Here is a 19,185-nt window from a genome sequence, read left to right on the forward strand (position 1 = left end):
CAACCCTTTCTGTACTGTTGCATTCTCTGGAGTGGGAATAGTAATGTATGCCCCTACGCTATCCAAAGCTTTCCCTACTGTTGCACTCTCTGGAGTGGGAATAGTAATTTTAATCCCTACGCTATCTAACGTTTTCCCTACTGTTGCACTCTCTGGAGTGGGAATAGTAATTTTTACCCCTACGCTATCCAACGCTTTTCCTACTGTTGCACTCTCTGGAGTGGGAATAGTAATTGATGCCCCTACGCTATCCAAAGCTTTCCCTACTGTTGCACTCTCTGGAGTGGGAATAGTAATTTCTATCCCTATGCTATCTAACATTTTCCCTACTGTTGCACTCTCTGGAGTGGGAATAGTAATTTTTCCCCCTACGCTATCCAACGCTTTCCCTACTGTTGCACTCTCTGGAGTTGGAATAGTAATTTTTTACCCTTACGCTATCCAACGTTTTATATAATTAATTTTAAAAATATTAAAAGTATATTAAAAAAATGTTTTACTTTTTATTTATGTTTTTGTTTTATGTTTGTAAATGTATTTGTAATCTATAATATTTTTTATTAATTTATAAATTAGTAAAATAATTATTACTACTTATTGTTAAGTACATATATATTATATATTTTCTGTATATATTTAATTACTGTATTATTATATATGTATTCTTTATTAATTTTAAACATTATTGGATATTTTTAACTATATTTTTAACTATGTTGATTTTATTTATTTGTGTTATTTACTTTATTTTAGATTTATATTTTAACAGAAAAAAAAACGATATTTTATAACATAGATATTTTTTACATCTATATTATATTTTCGATATTTTTGTACTTACCATGTTGTAGATAGGATGTCGATATTCTTGCCTTACATATTTTTTCATCGATATTCCTGTAGGTCGATATTTTGTAGGTCGATATTTTGTCAGTGATCCACCTAAAACACACTCTGCACAGGGGACTGCGTGTGTAACTCACAAATCTGTAATTGGCGTATACAGAAGCGGGCTGGGAACTGTGTGTGTACCACAGACACCAGACAATAGGAAACCCAAACGACCCAACGAAACGGCATGTATTAAACAAACAACTTACAGAAGAAATGTCATGATACAACATGGAAGAGAGAACGAACTGTGTGTATAGTATAGAACATATCATGATATGGCCCGACAAAGAGAACTGTAATGCACACAACCAACAGAGATAACTTTATATATAAGAGAGGACTGAAAATAATAAGAACAACAAAGCAGGCACGATGGTGTACACACAACAGATTTCAGGATCTATCACAAACTCGTCGCAACAGGGCGGTCTAGGCTGCATGCATCACTGGCCCACTCTGATCTCAAACGCTGCAATCTGGCGGCGGTGACAGGTGATATTTGCACTCCATCGAGGAGAGCTCTAAAACACGTCCTAGAGGAGCGCACTTAGGGTCCATTAGGATGACGGGCGGACTTTGCCCGCCCGTCATCCCATCGTAAATCGGGACCGCTCGCCTAAAGGGCGGGGGTCCCGACATTGGCATTAGGATGCGCCCGCCACAGTGGCGGGCGCATTCCTCAAATTAACATTGTGGCGGGTGGTGCTCACTGCACCGCCCGCAACAATGTTAATAACAAATGCACGCATTTGCATCACCAAAGCGGCAGGCACCGCGCGGTGCCTGCCGCTGCGATTATGCAAATGCGGGGGGTACCACAGGTATCCCCCCGTGTGCCACCCCCCTTTGGCCGTCACTTCTGGGGCCCACAGGGGCCCCCCAGAGTGAACACCGCATGTCTTTCCGTGGCGGCATTGCTGCCTCGGACAGGCATTGAAAAATGCCTATTCTAATATGGCTGGCGGTGTCTGATAGACACCGCCACCATGTTATCCCTTTTCTGCCCCGGCCGCAAGGCGACCGGGGCGGAAAACAGGCGGGCGGTGTTTCCCACCACTGCGGTCCCCTCCGCCATCGTAATATGGCGGGGGGAATGCAGGGAAGGATGTCGGGCAGATTGCCTCCGCCAGGGTGGCGGTGGCCACCGCTACCCTGGCGGAGGAAATCCGCCCGACATCCTAATGGAGCCCTAAGTCGGTGCTGCATGAAAACAGACACATACCTCCACTGCATCCGAGCAGGTAATCCAGCCTTCAAAGCGCTTGACCTCACTGGACACCGTGGAGAAGGGTGTTTGTGGATAATGGACACTTTGCCATTCCCCGTTGCCTGTCTGGAGGTTCCTGCGGGAAGTCTGGCTCTGAGGGATTTAGAACTAGGGGAAACTTAAACTCAGGGCTCGTCTGTAGGATCAAAGGGCCTAGTAGTAGCACCAGTATGTCCACCTACAGTTAGGGGAAGAGCAGCGTCGGATTGGTAACGCGGGCATTTGAGCAATGCCCGAGGAGCCGGTGTCCGAGTTCTGCTGTGGGCTGCTTTTGTGAGCAGTCTGAGGGCCGATTTGGGCGGTGTCTGTATTGTTGGTATACAGCCAGTGGCCCAGTCGGTGTCTGAGTGGCCTTTCTGGAGGCAGATGGTTGCTCATTACCCGCCCCCCCTCTTTAGCAACAGGCAGAGGTATCACTCCCTTTGTCTCGCTCGCTGGCCGGCCCATTAATGTATGCACATACTTAGCGGGGGCAGGGGGCCTGAGTAGGAGAGGCCTCACATATTTTATGAGTGCATTTTTTTTATTTCCCCCCCCCCTTTTTTTAATACAATTACGCCGAAGCAGTGATATGAGGAAAGGTATTATGCAAATGGGGGTCGATTTTTTTTTGTGCCCGGGCCTATTTTTAATCCCAATTCGACCCTGGGGAAGAGATAATCTCCCATGTTTGGCCTGGGAGGCGAGGGTCCTAGCAGGCATGGACTGGGCGGAGGGGGGCATATGCTGTATTATGTAGAGTGGGCTCAATACACATGGTTAAGGAAGCTCCCATTATGGTGAAAGGAGCAAGAGCACCCTAGCATGCAGGAATGGGCACGTGGGGGCCCTAGCATGCAGGGATAGGCAGGTGGGGGCCCTAGCATGCAGGAATGGGCATGTGGGGGTCCTATAATATAGGAATGGGCATGTGGGGGCCCTAGCTTGCAGGGATAGGAACGTGGGGGCCCTAGAATGCAGGAATGGCCATGTGGGGGCCCTAGCATACAGGGATAGGAACATGGGGTCCATAGCATGCAGGAATGGGCACATGGGATCCGTAGAGTGCAGGAATAGTCATAGGGGCCCCTAGCATGCAGGGAAATACATAGGGGCCCCTAGCATGCATGGATAGACACAGGGGCCCCTAGCATGCACGGCCGGGCACGCGAGGGTACGGAAGAAGTCCTCATCCCATTCTCTCTTCACCTATCACACTCTATAACCCTTAGTCAACCTAAGAGGGCTACCTTCTGGTTCCGTGATGCGAAAAATATTGATGCCGGACCCCTCTGTGAATCAGCTTTGTTATCACTTCCAAGACTAGACCCGAACCTAGATGTTGACAAACTCACCTCCCAATGCCTCACAGTCCTTGCAGCCGAAATCAATAACGTCGCTCCACTCAAAAGCAAAAAGATAAGGCCCACTCCCTCAGCTCCTTGGTTCAACAAATCCCTCCATGAAGAAAGGAAGGAGCTAAGACTCCTGGAAACACAATGGAGGTAAGTGCCCTCCACAGATAATTTGGCCACGCTTCGCTCAGCAAGATCCAAGTACCACAAGCACATCTTCCTTGGGAAAGCATCGCACTTCAAAACCCTTCTTGACCCAGCCCAAAATAGACCCAAAAAACTATCCGATCTCATCAAGATTCCTAACAGCTCCCCCCCAACCTCCAAGTTGGAGGACTCTACAAAGCAAGCAGCGGATTTCGCTATATTCTTCGATGAAAAAGGGAAATCACTTGTGGATCAGGTCGCTCATCCTACCCCTCCAGATGAGCGCAAATCCTCAGTCATTTGACAGAACTTCGACCCGATCTCTGAAGATGACCTCCTCAAGTGCATCCACGAAACAAAGCCCTCCAACCATTCTCTTGACCCCCTCCTCAGTGCCATTGCCATTGACTTCTACACCCATTCCCTTTCCTATTGGACCACTCTGGTCAACCTCTCCCTTTGTCAAGGCTCCCTTCCTGTCTCCTTCAAAACTGGGCAGGTCACCCCTCTGCTTAAAAAACCCACTGCTGATGCGAAAGACCCCAACAACTTCCGCCCCATCACTAATCTACCCTTTCTTGCGAAGATCACAGAAAGATGTGTAGCGAAACAACTCTCTTGTCATATCAAGGACAATGATCTTGTTGACAATTGTCAGTCCGGCTTCATCCAAAACTGCAGCACTGAAACAGCCCCACTGCAAGTGGTTGATGATGCGCTGAGGATTCTCGATTCTCCTTGACCTTTCTGCAGCCTTTGACACTGTCAATCACAACACCCTCCTCAACACTCTTCAACAGAGAATGGGCCTGGAGGGCACTGTATTTAGATGGTTTGCCTCCTTCCTCTCATATAGATCCCAAATGATCAAAATAGAGAACAGTCTTTCATCTCCTGTGGCGATAGGTCAGGGTGTTCCGCAAGGCTCTATACTTGCACCCACTTTGTTCAATCTCTATTTAGAATCACTGGGAAATCTCCTAAGTAAATCCGGGATCCACTATCATCTCTATGCAGACGACACTCAAATCTACCTCAAGGTTGCCTCCACTCACAATCTCTCCATCCTAAGCTCTACTCTCGACTCCATTCAAAACTGGATGTCAACTCATCAACTGATTCTGAATCCCGCCAAAACTGAATTCCTCCTCCTCTCCTCCTCACTCTCTCCTCCCCCGGTTCAATCATGGATGGATCAGATTAATCTACTTAACAATAAACCCATCATTAATATACAATCCTGCGCACTCAAAATGAATCACAACACAATGTTTTAAGTAAATTCAAATTAGCACAAAAAGAAAGTCTTGTCCAGCGTCGTTGTCATTTGGAGGTTCTTGTATCTCTCCTTTTATTAGATCAGCAGATAGGATAATTTATAAACAGCCAGCCGACACGTGTTTCATTGTGGGACTGTACATGAACAGACACCACAACTCTTCAGGGCTGGATAATACAAAAGGAATGAACTGAGTTTCACTCCTGTGATTTACAAAATATAGAGTGCTTAATTTATAGGCTCTATATCCCCAGTGACATTTTAGTCGAGGTACACCTCCTCACGTGGAACCCTTGAAAGCTACAATTGCACAAGTTATCACATTTAAAAACGAATTGAGTTACAAATTCTTGTAAATAAATACTAAGAACATGACTCATGCAACACCCGTGTCGCAATTCAAACGTTGATGCAATTGGGTCTGTGCACCAAAACAACATTGATTTCAGTGATTTAAAAATTCCTCGCCACCACAGAAAGAACACGTCTTACACAAACGACTCGAGATATGCGGTACCTTAATTGCTGAGCATCTAATTCCACCTCAACAAGCATGATAGTGACCAGTGACAGTGAGAATGAGACCAATCACGCCACTCCAGCGTCTGCTTTTTTATTACAAGTCCGCACAATACGCAAGGGGCACAGGAACACAGGAGGGAGAGTGGTGCAAGACCCAAAACCCGCAGAGGCCAAAGGGGGGGACAAAGGAGACAAAGAAGGATACAGGAGCAAACTACGCTCAGGCAATGAGAGGAAATAGAGCTTACTAATGCCGATTTACAGGTTATCAACTTATCGGATAAACATTTAGATGATGACATGGTCCCTCTATTGAGCAAGGGACTAAGTTTCAACCCTAAAGAGACTGGTGACATGTGTAGAACAAAGATTGATTTATACAAATTCATTAGGGTTTTGAAACTAAAAAAGTTTTTTGCATGCAATCCGAAAATGAATAAACCTGTTCCACCAGCAAATTTGAGTAATGTGTCCGATATACCCAGTATTCAGGAAATACAAGCTACGAGGTTGTTATTATCTATTACTGAAGTAGAAGATTCTCCCTACACTATGACACGTCTCCTTGAGGAACTTGACATAGATATAGACTATTCCATAACCAGTGGATTAAAAAATAAATCCAAATGGACCCGACCCTCCCGGGTGGTAACTCAGTAGACACTTTTTATAAAAGGGTTACAAGAACTGGAAGAATGGGAGTTTAAAACTACCAAGAAACATCGTGGTGGTTTCTTTAAGGACAATTTGACCCAAGGTGAGAGACTGGCTTTGAATAAATTAAGCAACGATCCAGTGATTTTAATTAGAGAGGCGGACAAAGGGGGAAATGTGGTAGTAATGAACAGAACGGACTACACTAATGAAATTTTATCCCAAGTCACTGACACGGATTGGTGTCAGTACAACGCGATGTATTACAACGCGTTCCGTTACAACGCGATTTTTACAACGCAAAAACCATTACAATGCATGCCATTACAACGCATGGCATTACATAGCAGATACTTTTACAACGCATGGCATTACATCGTAAGTATAGGTAAGTATATCTTTTTTAAAAAAAATGTAATAAAGTTAATTAAATTAATTTAAAATAATAAAAATAATATAACATTTTTAAAACAGTAATTAATTTAATTATAGTAATTTAATTAATATTAACATTGATATTAATTTAATATATTTAAAATAATATAATTAATGAAATATAAAACATTTATAAATAGTAAATAATATAATGTAATTAATTACAATAAATATAATTATAATTTAATTAAATTATAAATAATACATAATATAATTATATTTAATATAATTAAAAGAATTTAATTAATTAAACATTTTTAAATAATATAATTTAAATATAACCGTTTATTAATACAATTAAATTAATAATTGTAAATATAGTAATTAATGTAATTAAATTAAATAAAATTAATTTAATTAATTTAATTTATATAAAGTCGTAATACCCCTGTACCCCAAAAAACAAACCCAGCCCTAAAACCTAAAAACACCCCTGTACCCCAAAACCCAAACCCTGCCCTAAAACCTAAAAACACCCCTGTACCCCAAAACCCAAACCCTGCCCTAAAACCTAAAAACACCCCTGTACCCCAAAACCCAAACCCTGCCCTAAAACCTAAAAACACCCCTGTACCCCAAAACCCAAACACTGCCCTAAAACCTAAAAACACCCCTGTACCCCAAAACCCAAACCCTGCCCTAAAACCTAAAAACACCCCTGTACCCCAAAACCCAAACCCTGCCCTAAAACCTAAAAACACCCCTGTACCCCAAAACCCAAACACTGCCCTAAAACCTAAAAACACCCCTGTACCCCAAAACCCAAACCCTGCCCTAAAACCTAAAAACACCCCTGTACCCCAAAACCCAAACCCTGCCCTAAAACCTAAAAACACCCCTGTACCCCAAAACCCAAACCCTGCCCTAAAACCTAAAAACACCCCTGTACCCCAAAACCCAAACCCTGCCCTAAAACCTAAAAACACCCCTGTACCCCAAAACCCAAACCCTGCCCTAAAACCTAAAAACACCCCTGTACCCCAAAACCCAAACCCTGCCCTAAAACCTAAAAACACCCCTGTACCCCAAAACCCAAACCCTGCCCTAAAACCTAAAAACACCCCTGTACCCCAAAACCCAAACACTGCCCTAAAACCTAAAAACACCCCTGTACCCCAAAACCCAAACACTGCCCTAAAACCTAAAAACACCCAAACACCCCAAAACATATACATCAGTACCCCAAAACATATACTCCTATACTCATACTTATTTTAAAAAATACTTAAATTAATATATTTAATTTATAATATTTAAAAACGGAATAAATATTTTTTTATAATTAATAATAATTAAATCAATTATAAAATATTAAATAAAATAAAAAAAAAATTAAATACTTAGCAATACTTACGATGTAATGGTATGCGTTGTAATAGCATCTGCTATGTAATGCCATGCGTTGTAATGGCATGCATTGTAATGGTATTTGCGATGTAATAGCTGCGTTGTAACAGCATTACGTTGTAAAAGATGCGTTGTAGCAGTAACACACCGCTGACACTAACTGTTATGAGCTTATGTTGTATAATCCCACTGGACAAGTAGGAATCATGATCAACAAACACCTGGTTGAGTGGCCTTTCCAAGGTTTAATAGATGATGACGAATTGGCCTACTTGAAGGTTTTCAGACCGACTTATCCTTATCTATATACACTGCCCAAGGTGCATAAAAAGCAAGACTTCCCTCCTGGTAGACCGATCATTTCTGGTATCGGAGGCCCCACCGAAAAATTATCAGAATATGTGGATGTTTTTTTAGAACCCTTGGGTACGGAAATTGCCCAGTTTTATATAGGACTCCAAACACATTTTGAGCATTTTAGCAGATGTGGACTGGCAAAGTGGCATGATTTTGGCCACTTTTGACGTGGTTTCTCTTTACACAAACATCGATCCAGATTTGGGTTTATCAGCAGTAACACAGATGTTGAATACACGTCCAGCCTCTGAATGGGAACAAAATGAAATGCTAATTAGAATGATGCAGATAATCCTACATAATAACTTTTTCCTCTTTGAGCGAAAATGGTACAAACAAACAAAGGGGGTAGCGATGGGGTCGAACTTTTCACCCTCGTTTGCTTCACTGTTTATGGGGTGCCTGGAAAAGGATTGGATTTGGGGTAACAATGGCTGTTTATCGATTGATAAGATAATTTATTGGGGTAGATTCATTGACGATTGCCTTCTATTGTGGGCAGGTACACACGATGAACTACTACAATTCTCTGAGTACATGAACAAAAATGAATATGGGATGAAATTCACGATGGAATCCAGTTACACACATATCTCTTTTTTAGACATGGAGCTATACATAGAGGTTGGTGAATTGCACAGCAGATTGTTCACTAAAAGTACTGCATGTAATTCATTATTACACGCCAATAGCTCACATCCAACACACCAGATTAACGCTATACCTTTTGGGGAATTTGTCCGAGCAAGACGTAATTGTAGTGAGGAGGGAGAATTTGAAAACTGTGTTGAGGACATACAAAAACGTTTTGAGAAGAGATGTTACTCACCCACTATTCTTCAAAAGGCCAAAAATAGAATTAAAAAAGTCAAAAGAACAGATACACTTAAAACTAAATCTACATCTAATGACAAGAGAGAGACAACTCGTGTAGTCACTGACTTCAATGAACTCAGTAATGTTATGAAGAAAAGTCTCAAAAAACATTGGGGGATCTTGACAGCTGATAAAACACTCACCCCACACATCACTAGTCACCCTCAGATCACTTTCAGGAGAGGGAGGACCCTGCGGAATAGACTGAGCCCCACGGTACCAAGAATTAAGGGAACTGAATCTTGGTTGAGTTCCCCACACAAAGGTTTTTTTAAATGTGGATTTTGTGGAGTGTGCCGGTGGGCTAAGCATAAGACCAATAATTTCAAGGGATGCGACAATAAAAATTATGAGATTCGAGCTAACATCAACTTTGTAACTAAATTCGTAGTCTACATTATTTAATGTAAATGTGGACTTCAGTACGTAGGCAGTACGATCAGAAGTTTGAAAGACAGAATTGGAGAACATATCAGAGCCCTTTTACAACAGGACACCAGATATCCTGTAGCTATTCCCGCTAGCTTATGTCAGGCTCAAGGACCCAAGAAAGAGTTTGTTTTCTTTGATATAGAACATATCCCTTTAAACATCAGAGGTGGCAATAGGGAATTACGCTTGAGACGCGCTGAGGCGCTCTGGATCATGAGGTTACATACAGTTGGGCGGGGGCTCAACTGTGATTCAGAGATGCAGTTCTTTTTAGGCGATTAGGATCATGAACTATAACCCGGTCTTGCTTTTTTGAGACTATATATCATTACGTTCAGATGCATGGTGCATTGGATTGAAATGCTTATTGTAATTTTCTGCATGAATACACTAACTCAGTGAACCCAGGCATGTACAAAGATACTGTAGCAATCAGTGGCAACTAGGAGAGTAAATGTTGTGAACTCTCATGTGTAATTTAACTTGGGGAACTATTGTTATAACACATAAGTTTTCTTGGATACATGGCAACAGTCAATTATTATTATCAGGCTACTGCATTTATATACATTTTGACATCCTCTTTTAACTTGAATATAACTTTTCTGTCCTTCATTAACCTCTTTCTTACAGGCTTCTTGGCCTTTTGAGATCTCGCCCTTTTTTCTGTCCTGAAATATTTAATTGGTGTCCATTCAAGTGTGGGTCCTTTATGGTATTTTTTACTCACGGTCTAGCTTTGAGCAGATGGCAACACATTGAAAAGTGATCCACTTAAGTATGGGTCCTTTATGACATTGGAACCTAAGAAATGTAATCCACGGTCTGGCTTTGAGCTGATGGCAACATATTGAAAGTGACCCTTTGACTTCTCATGTATACTGTTTGGTATATTCAATTACCTTTAAATTTGTTCAACACAAGTGTGCAATAAGCAGCACGAAGCAGTTACTTTACCTGGCTATTGGGCATGATGAACTGTACACGTTAATATTTCGGACTAATCATCCGTATCCATAGACAGCCTCACTTGCCGGATTTATTGTGCCGTTTACGCGAACTTAGGCATCAGTGTTTACATTATTCCCGACATATGGGTCAGCATTTCAGCTTTCAGAACGATTGGGTACTTAGGCATCACTTCCCGTCTGAAACCCGATTCAATTCCGGGTTTCAGACGCCAGTAGCGCGAGGGCGATTCAGCCGCAGGTGAGAACGAGGGCTGGGGACATTATTATTTTACCTTCGTTAGTTGAAATCCGTTATGAATATTTTTTTTCACAACATAAGAGTAACTGTGGGCATTGCCTTGGTATTTTGTAGGACTCTGTAACACACTCACCTGTGGTTACGTTTCGTTGGCAAATGGAAATTCTCTTTTATTGGAAGCATACAAATTCGAGTGATATTTGTTGAACCTTGGATTGAAGAGTGATAGTCCATAGCGTGAATTTCGACATAACTTGGTAAGATGGACCGTTATGTTTTTATCCTTTTGACTTGGGATTTAATGTATATGACGAGTGATAGGTAGTCACATCATGATTTGAGTGGGAAACATAAGCTTTGTGGTATCTTCTTGTTAACCTCATGACTTAGGAGGTTTAACTTCATCAGGCTAAGTTCACAATGTTGTAAAGCGATATGACAGCAATTGGTGACTGCAAGGATTTTGGCCATTTTACCTTAGATAGGTTATTGTATGATATCTGATGGTGATTTTGCACATATCAATATTAGGTCAAGATTCACTGAATTCTTGACCCCTATATATTTTACAGTGGCGACTGATTTTGTGTACTCACAATACAAGGTTACCCTTCCGGGTTGGAATTATCACCGGAACTGGGGTAAGTTTCAACTTATATGTTAATAGTTGGAAGATAGGAAAGTGTAACTGTTAGGTCTTTGCGAAACATATTCTGTGATTCTTAATTTCCCCTTCTCTCTTTTCCCTTTTCCCTTCTTCCTTTTATCCTTTCTTCAAATGGGACTAGCCTAGGCATTTACATCCCAGCAATTAAGGTACCACATATCTCGATTCGTTTGTGTAAGACGTGTTCTTTCTGTGGTGGCGAGGAATTTTTAAATCACTGAAATCAATGTTGTTTTGGTGCACAGACCCAATTGCATCGACGTTTGAATTGCGACACGGGTGTTGCATGAGTCATGTTCTTGGTATTTATTTACAAGAATTTGTAACTCAATTCGTTTTTAAATGTGATAACTTGTGCAATTGTAGCTTTCAAGGGTTCCACGTGAGGAGGTGTACACTAAAATGTCACTGGGGATATAGAGCCTATAAATTAAGCACTCTATATTTTGTAAATCACAGGAGTGAAACTCAGTTCATTCCTTTTGTATTTTCCAGCCCTGAAGAGTTGTGGTGTCTGTTCATGTACAGTCCCACAATGAAACACGTGTCGGCTGGCTGTTTATAAATTATCCTATCTGCTGATCTAATAAAAGGAGAGATACAAGAACCTCCAAATGACAACGACGCTGGACAAGACTTTCTTTTTGTGCTAATTTGAATTTACTTAAAACATTGTGTTGTGATTCATTTTGAGTGCGCAGGATTGTGTATTCATGTTGTAAGAGTGTAATTAGTTGCACTCCTATTGAGTGGTTCGTAAGGGTCTCCTCTCCCTGCCTGCACCATTACTATCGAGCAATACACATTCACGTTTACTCTGCGAGAGCGCCTATTGAACCCGTATACTTGAAACCCTCCCTTCTGCTCTCAATAAACCCATCATTGTCGACAGCGCAAAATCTCTTGGTGTCATACTCGACAAAAAACTAAATCTAATCTCCCACATCAATTCCATTGCAAAGTCTGCTCGATACCAATTGCGCCTTCTTTGGGGAATTCGTTGCTTTTTCCCGGAGCAGGACCTTAAAACCCTGGTGTAATCACTGTTCCTCTCCCGACTGGACTGCTGCAATTCTCTTCTTACTGGCCTCCCCAAATCTCACTAGTCCCCACTTAGATCTGTTCTCCATTCAGCAGCTCGTTTCATTTATGGGGCCAAAAGAAGCGACCACATCACACCAATGTTATCCACCCTCCGCTGGCTCCCCATCGAGGCTAGAGCTATCTACAAGACTGCCTGTATTACCCACAAAGCCTTGCACTCCTCCTCTCCTCACTACCTGGCGAACAAGCTGAAACTCTCTGGAGGCTCCAGACCTTTACTTAATGAGGAAAATCTACTGCTTGAACCTCCCACTTTCAATAAGGAAAGAACGATGGCCCAATCCTTTTCAGGCAACGCGGTGAGAATATGGAACTCACTTCCGCCTCAGCTCCGGACCACCACCTCCTCCCAAGGTCTTCAAAATGGACCTCAAAATTCTCCTCCTCCAAAGACACCTCCTAAAGTAATTCACTCCCTCTCTATTATCTGAAGGAAGACCTCCCATCACCGAAAACTATTCTCCTTGACTATAGAAGTGCCTTCCCAGTGTGTTCTGGTAGTTTGAGTGTTTACCATTTATTGCAGTATTATCCTTGTACCTGTGTATGGTACCCTTTTGTAACTTGCACACGTCACTTTTGTCTTGTAACACACTGTTTTGCTACCTCTCACATTTTGTTTGCTGTTGATACTTGCACAAGTGCCACCATTGCCTACATAAAGTTTGTTCTTGTGCCTCTGTGTCAAGCATATATTGTAGTATTATACCCCCAACTGCACACTTGTCACTCTTTCCTCCTGTATTGCACTGTTTGCTACCTCATGTATTTTATTTGCTCACAATTGTCACTTTTACCTCATGTAACTTATCGTCTGCTTTTGTAATTTTGTTCATTTGTAATTTTCTGTTCTTATTGTGAAGCGCTCTGACACCTTTGGGTAAAGTCCGCCCTATATAAAAACGCATAAATAAATAAATAAATAAAAATAGGGCGCCTAGGTCAGCCAGGCACAGTTCACTAATACACACTGGTTGTGGGTAGGTGGACGCCAGTACCCATACCATGAGAGTCTGAGGCGTGTCTGGCATACATGACAAGGTAGTTGGCATTTTGTGTTTGACCAGTGATTCGGACAGTCGAGAATATATGACTAGAGGGCGGAAGACCCTATGGTATCTACAGCTAGGGTGTAAGAGGAGCCAGCCATGAAAGGCGTGGGGAGGGGAGTAAGACCATAGAGGACTGGGAGCACGCCGTGGGTGAGATGGAATTAAAAAAGCGCAGGTACTCATCGCCCAAGATTACCCGCGCTCTATTGAGAAGTGCCGGTACTCTCCTGTTAAAGTATTGAACCTCCACTGAGAAGTGCAGTACTCTCTCTTTAAAATGAAAGCAGTGCATGTACTCAGTATCTGTGAGTACCTACCCAGTTAAAGCACTGGGAGGAAGTATGTATGTCTAAGGGACGGAGGGTCGATGGCTAGGGGAAGGGGAGCCTAGTATGCACAGCTACAGTGTGCCAAGGTACTGCCATGCAGGGGAGTTTCAAGGAGCTAGATTTTATAGCCGCGGGGGAGGAAGGCCCCAAAATGTGAGGATAACAGGCAGCAGGGGATCAGCAGGTATGGCGGTGGGCTGGGGGGCTTTGTAATGTAGGGATGGGGAAGAGGACCCTAGCTTCTGTGATGTAGGAAAAGTAGAAAGACTCAAGGAAAGAGGCCCCGGCATAAATGATTAGAGGGTTGAAGGGCAGTAGCCTCTGTGACTAGATGGAAAGGGAGGGTGACCCTAGCATCTACCACAGCCAGGGTAAGGAAGGTTCTAGTATTTATAACTAGTTAACCCTGACCTCTCACGAACTAGAGGGAGAGTAGCATGGCCATAAAAGGGGGAGGGGGTGGAGGGCCCTAGTGTTTCAGAGCAGTGGCTGTAGAACCCTAGCCACTGTGACTAAAGAGAGCTTGTGATGGCACTAGGTGCTTGGGGAAGCGGGCCCAGGTATCTACTGCTAGTAGCAGAAGGACCCTAGCTTCTGCGACCAGCGGAAGGGCGGGAGCACCCCAGCAGCCATGACTACGCAGCGGAAGGACTCTAGTATCCATGGCCACCCACCCTCTTCACCTCCTCCACACCACAAAAAGTTAGAGTTATGCGTCTCTTGATTAATAACTGCCCGCAGGCCTCGCAGTGTGAAGCGCGCAGGAGCAGTGTCTGGGGTGCCTCCCTTCAAGTCCCACAGGGGAGATGGATTGCAATGGAAAAGTATAAAGAGTACCTACCCAGGATCGCGAGTGTCCTGCCAAGCTCCCAGCACTGCCATTTAGATATTTTTTTTTTAAGAGGTCCGGCCCTGGGGGTTGAGGTCCCCAAGGCCCAAAAAAAGGAAAGAGAAGGGGGGCCACACAGCCTCCCTAATAAAAATAAAAAAAGACCCTGCCCCCTCCCAGCAAAACTCAGCAAACGTGCCCTGTGGCGCCTTTTAAGTTGGGGCATTAATTCCCCTTTAATACTGGGGGTCCCTGGGGGCCAAGTAACCCACCAGGTACCTCCAGTATATGCCACAGGCCTGCCTTGCAGACAGGAGATCCGAGGCCACACCCCTTTTTACACAAATCTGCAAACGCAGCTTCTGGTGCACTGCTGGTGGGGTGATGTGGTCTTCTTGTGTCCTGAGGATCTCAAGACACAAGTGGACTTCATCCTCTGAGCAGCAGAAGCCACGTTTGCAGTGTGGTGTAAAAAGGGGCGTGGCCTCAGAACACCTTTCTGAAACGCAGGTCTGTGGCGCTTACTGGATGTCCTTGGTGGGCTACTTGGACACCCAGGACCTTCAGGATTCAAGGGGACTTAAGAGGGATGTCGTAGTTAGAAACTAGCATTTAAAAAACCATTGAAATTCACTGAAAAAAACATCGGTTTCAAGTATTTTATAGTTAGAAATTAGCATTTAAAAAACCTTAGAAATTCACAGAAAAACCAAAGGTTTCATGTACGTTATAGTTAGCTGGACATTTCACTCTTACAAAACCATTGGAATTCCACCGTTATAGTTAGTTCAGCTAACTATAACTCCCGGACCCGAAATGCGCTGCTCATGGCGTCACATATTACATCATTCATGACATGGTCAGTGACATCACTGATGACATCACTGATGACATCTCAAATGACATCACTGATGACATCCTTAATGTGAAAATATGATGCACCTCCACACACTCTAATATAACCATTGATACACCCACTGTAAAAGACAGACTACCATTTTCTAAATCATTGACATACCAATACCAGTTACTACATGCACACTCACTGATTCCTAGGTCTACACACATCCACTTATTCATCCATACAATCACTCATACATGCCGTCACTCATCAATACAACACAATCATATTCACTCATACACCTATACAGACACTCACACCCCATCACTCATCCATGCAGTTACTCACACACCTAGTCAGTCATGCTAAGAATCAATCCCACTCCCACTTACTCACCTATACAATTATAAACACACCACCTCACTTATTCATACAGATACTAATGCATACTTACTCTCTAATATAATCAGTGTTACAAGTACACACTCATCCATATAGCCAGTCTCACAATCACTGACTATCATGTAGACAGTGGCGGTGTATCCATGTGGGTGCTGGGGCATTGCCCCACCTGCCACTAATGCCACATGGCCCCAGGACCCATCATTCGTTCTCATAACATTAAAGTTCTGTAGGTGTTGTTGCTACTTCTTGCTTGTATCGTGCGCGCGGCTGGCGCTTTTCCGGGACGGCACCTGAGTGGCCACACCCACTTCACTTGGTGGTGACTAGTTCTATTGCACACTGTGAGCACAGGCAGCAATAGTCAGTGCGCATGTTCAGTTTTGGGCATGATCATTTTTACCACCAGCCCAAACATGCGCACTACTACTAGCCACTGCCTTCATTAGTAGAGCGAGGGACCGAGTGTTGCTGTCTTCATGCAGCAGCCCCTAGCCCCCCACCCCCCCCGGTCTCCTAATGGGCGGGGGGCATCTCTGCTCTAGCCAATTCTGGCGCTGCTGATGCAGCGTCTGGATTAGCTGAGAGTGAGAGACACCAACCAACATTGGGTGCCGCGCCTGGGTGGCACAGCACTGCTGCACTTGAAGCAGACTGGCCAATTACTGTGTGGCTTGTGTGAAGCCACCCATGCACAGTGAATGGCCATTTCGTTTGCAATGGTGACTGATGTGATGTTCACCACAGCACACTGTCACCGTACCACACAAAACACCTCGTGGGTACCCTGCCTGCCTAACTCAGGACTCACCAGCAGCCCAGGTAAGGCCCAGGCGGGAATTTCTCAAAGTTTAGAGCCGCAGTGGGGAAGCAGACTCGAGTCTTGCCTGGGTGGGTAAGTTATTGGACCCAAGGTCTTTAATGGCGCAGGCCGAGTCCCATGATAGAGGTAACACGGGCAGGTAATCACGGCGTTGGCGCTGAGCAAAGAGAAGAATGTGCAGCAGCTGCGGAGGAGCTATCGGGGGCCCAGGATATGCTTCACAGACACTCCCTTCGCTCCTTCTAGAATAGCCAAATGTCTCATTAACACTACAGTTTTACAGTTAAAACAGTACAGCTGCCTTCTGGCATGCTGTCCCCATTACTCCTAGGCCCCATTTTACAAAGTCATAACCTGTCCTGTGCACCTAGAACTATTGTTGTTGCATGACTCTGTCTGTGTCAGTTCTGTTCTGTCAATGCTTGTTTATATTTAACGCTTACAGAATGAATGAAGGTGTCATGAAGGTGTCATGTCATGAATGTCATGAGTGATGTCACTGACCATGTCATGAGTGATGTAATATGTGACGTCATCAGCAGTGAATTACACGCGCAAGTTATAGTGAGTCCAACTAACTATAACGTGGAATTTCAATGGTTTTATGTCAGTAAAATTTCCAGCTAACTGTAACTGATGTGAAACCTATGTTTTTTTTAGTGAATTTAATAGGTTTTTTAAATGCTAATTCCTAACTATAACTGGTGTGAAACCTATGGTTTTTTCAGTGAATTTCATAGGTTTTTTAAATGCCAATTCCTAACTATAACTGGTCTGAAACCTATGTTTTTTTCAGTGAATTTCATAGGTTTTTTTAATGCTAATTCCTAACTATAAGTCTCATTTTATAAGTAAGACTGTTAGCGCTCTAGTTGTTTAGAACACTCTGATACATTCTGTCATTGGGCTACAGTTGGGCTACATCTGGCTGATATTTTTCGCTATATTTTTTTTTTGCCTCTGTTGGCCATCTTTGGGCGACATTGGGCTACATTGGGCTACATTGGGCTACATTTGGGCTACATTTTGGCTCTAACATATATATAGCCCAATGTAGCACAATATATATGTTTTCAAAGTTAATTTTCGTAAAAACCACTTAAGAATAGGGCTACCAGTCCCTACAATTTTTCCCAATTTTTTTATTTTTTTAAATTTTTTATTTTTTGCTTTGGAGCACTCCCGGTGCACGCCCCGAGGAGCGCCCCGAAAAGCGTACTTTTATAAAGCCCCCTCCGGGCGTGCTCCGGGGAGCGACCCGTAAGTGCCAATATCGCAAACGAAAACATGATCGTGACGTATCGCGTAGCCGCGTCCGCGTGATACGCACGGCGTAAGCGCACCCTGAAGCACTCGAGCGAATACGATCGCGCAACGTAAACATTAGACACGCTTACGCGACGCGCCCCGGGGCGCGTAGCGTAAGCGCGTCGGGTCATGTGAACTGAAAATAACAATTTTCATTGGTTCATAACAGTTTTGGTTTCATAATGAAAAAGCCTCTGGTCATGTGACCTGAAAATAACACTTTTCATTGGTTCAATACATTTTTTTTTTCAAAAGGATGAAAGACCCCACCTTTTTTCCTTATTCTGACTTTGTCCTTTGACTTAGGAAGACCTGTTTGTAGCTCTCTCTACTTTTTTGCTCAAAATAATGGCTTCAGTAGTAGCAGCAGCTGGTGCATCTGCACCACCACCACCACCACAACCACCAAAAGGACCTCCTCAAGATATCATTGGTGGTCTTCAAGAAGAGGAAGGGGAGGAGGAGGAGGAGGGGACTTCAAGATGGCTGGAAGAACACAATACCCCATACCAGCCAAGACCACACAATATTTGGGAGTTTTTTACTCTCCCAGAGGGGGAAAAAAAAGTAAATGCACCCAAGGTCAGTTGCAAAATTTGTGGCATGGAACTTTCCAGGGGAAACCCAAAGAAAAAATATTCATTTGGGAACTACACAATGATACGCCACATTCAGCGCAAACATCCTATAAACTATTCTGCTGCAGAAATGAGGGAACTGGCCAGTAACCCTCCCCAATCAACAAGAACCAGCTCAAAAAGGAAACAACCCACTGCATCCGCACCAGAGGAAAGTGAGACGATGCTGTGCATTCAGCCCCGATTTGCAGATTTCAGAATTATCTGTAAATTTTGTGGGAAGACCATCTCCTACGGAGAACAGAGCGTAAAGCTCATCGTCCTTGCTGGGGACAACCATAAATGCCCCAATCAACCCTAATTTTTTCTTTTCTTTTAGTTTTTTGCTCCAGTTGAGCCATTTTCAATTCCCTGTTTTTTCGTTTTTCCCCATGAAAAATATAAAAAAATCTAAAACTGTTCAGAAAATAAAAAAAAAGTACAAAATGTTCAAAAAACA

The sequence above is a fragment of the Lissotriton vulgaris genome, chromosome 9 (assembly GCF_964263255.1).
Source record: "Lissotriton vulgaris chromosome 9, aLisVul1.2, whole genome shotgun sequence".
NCBI lineage: Eukaryota > Metazoa > Chordata > Amphibia > Caudata > Salamandridae > Lissotriton > Lissotriton vulgaris.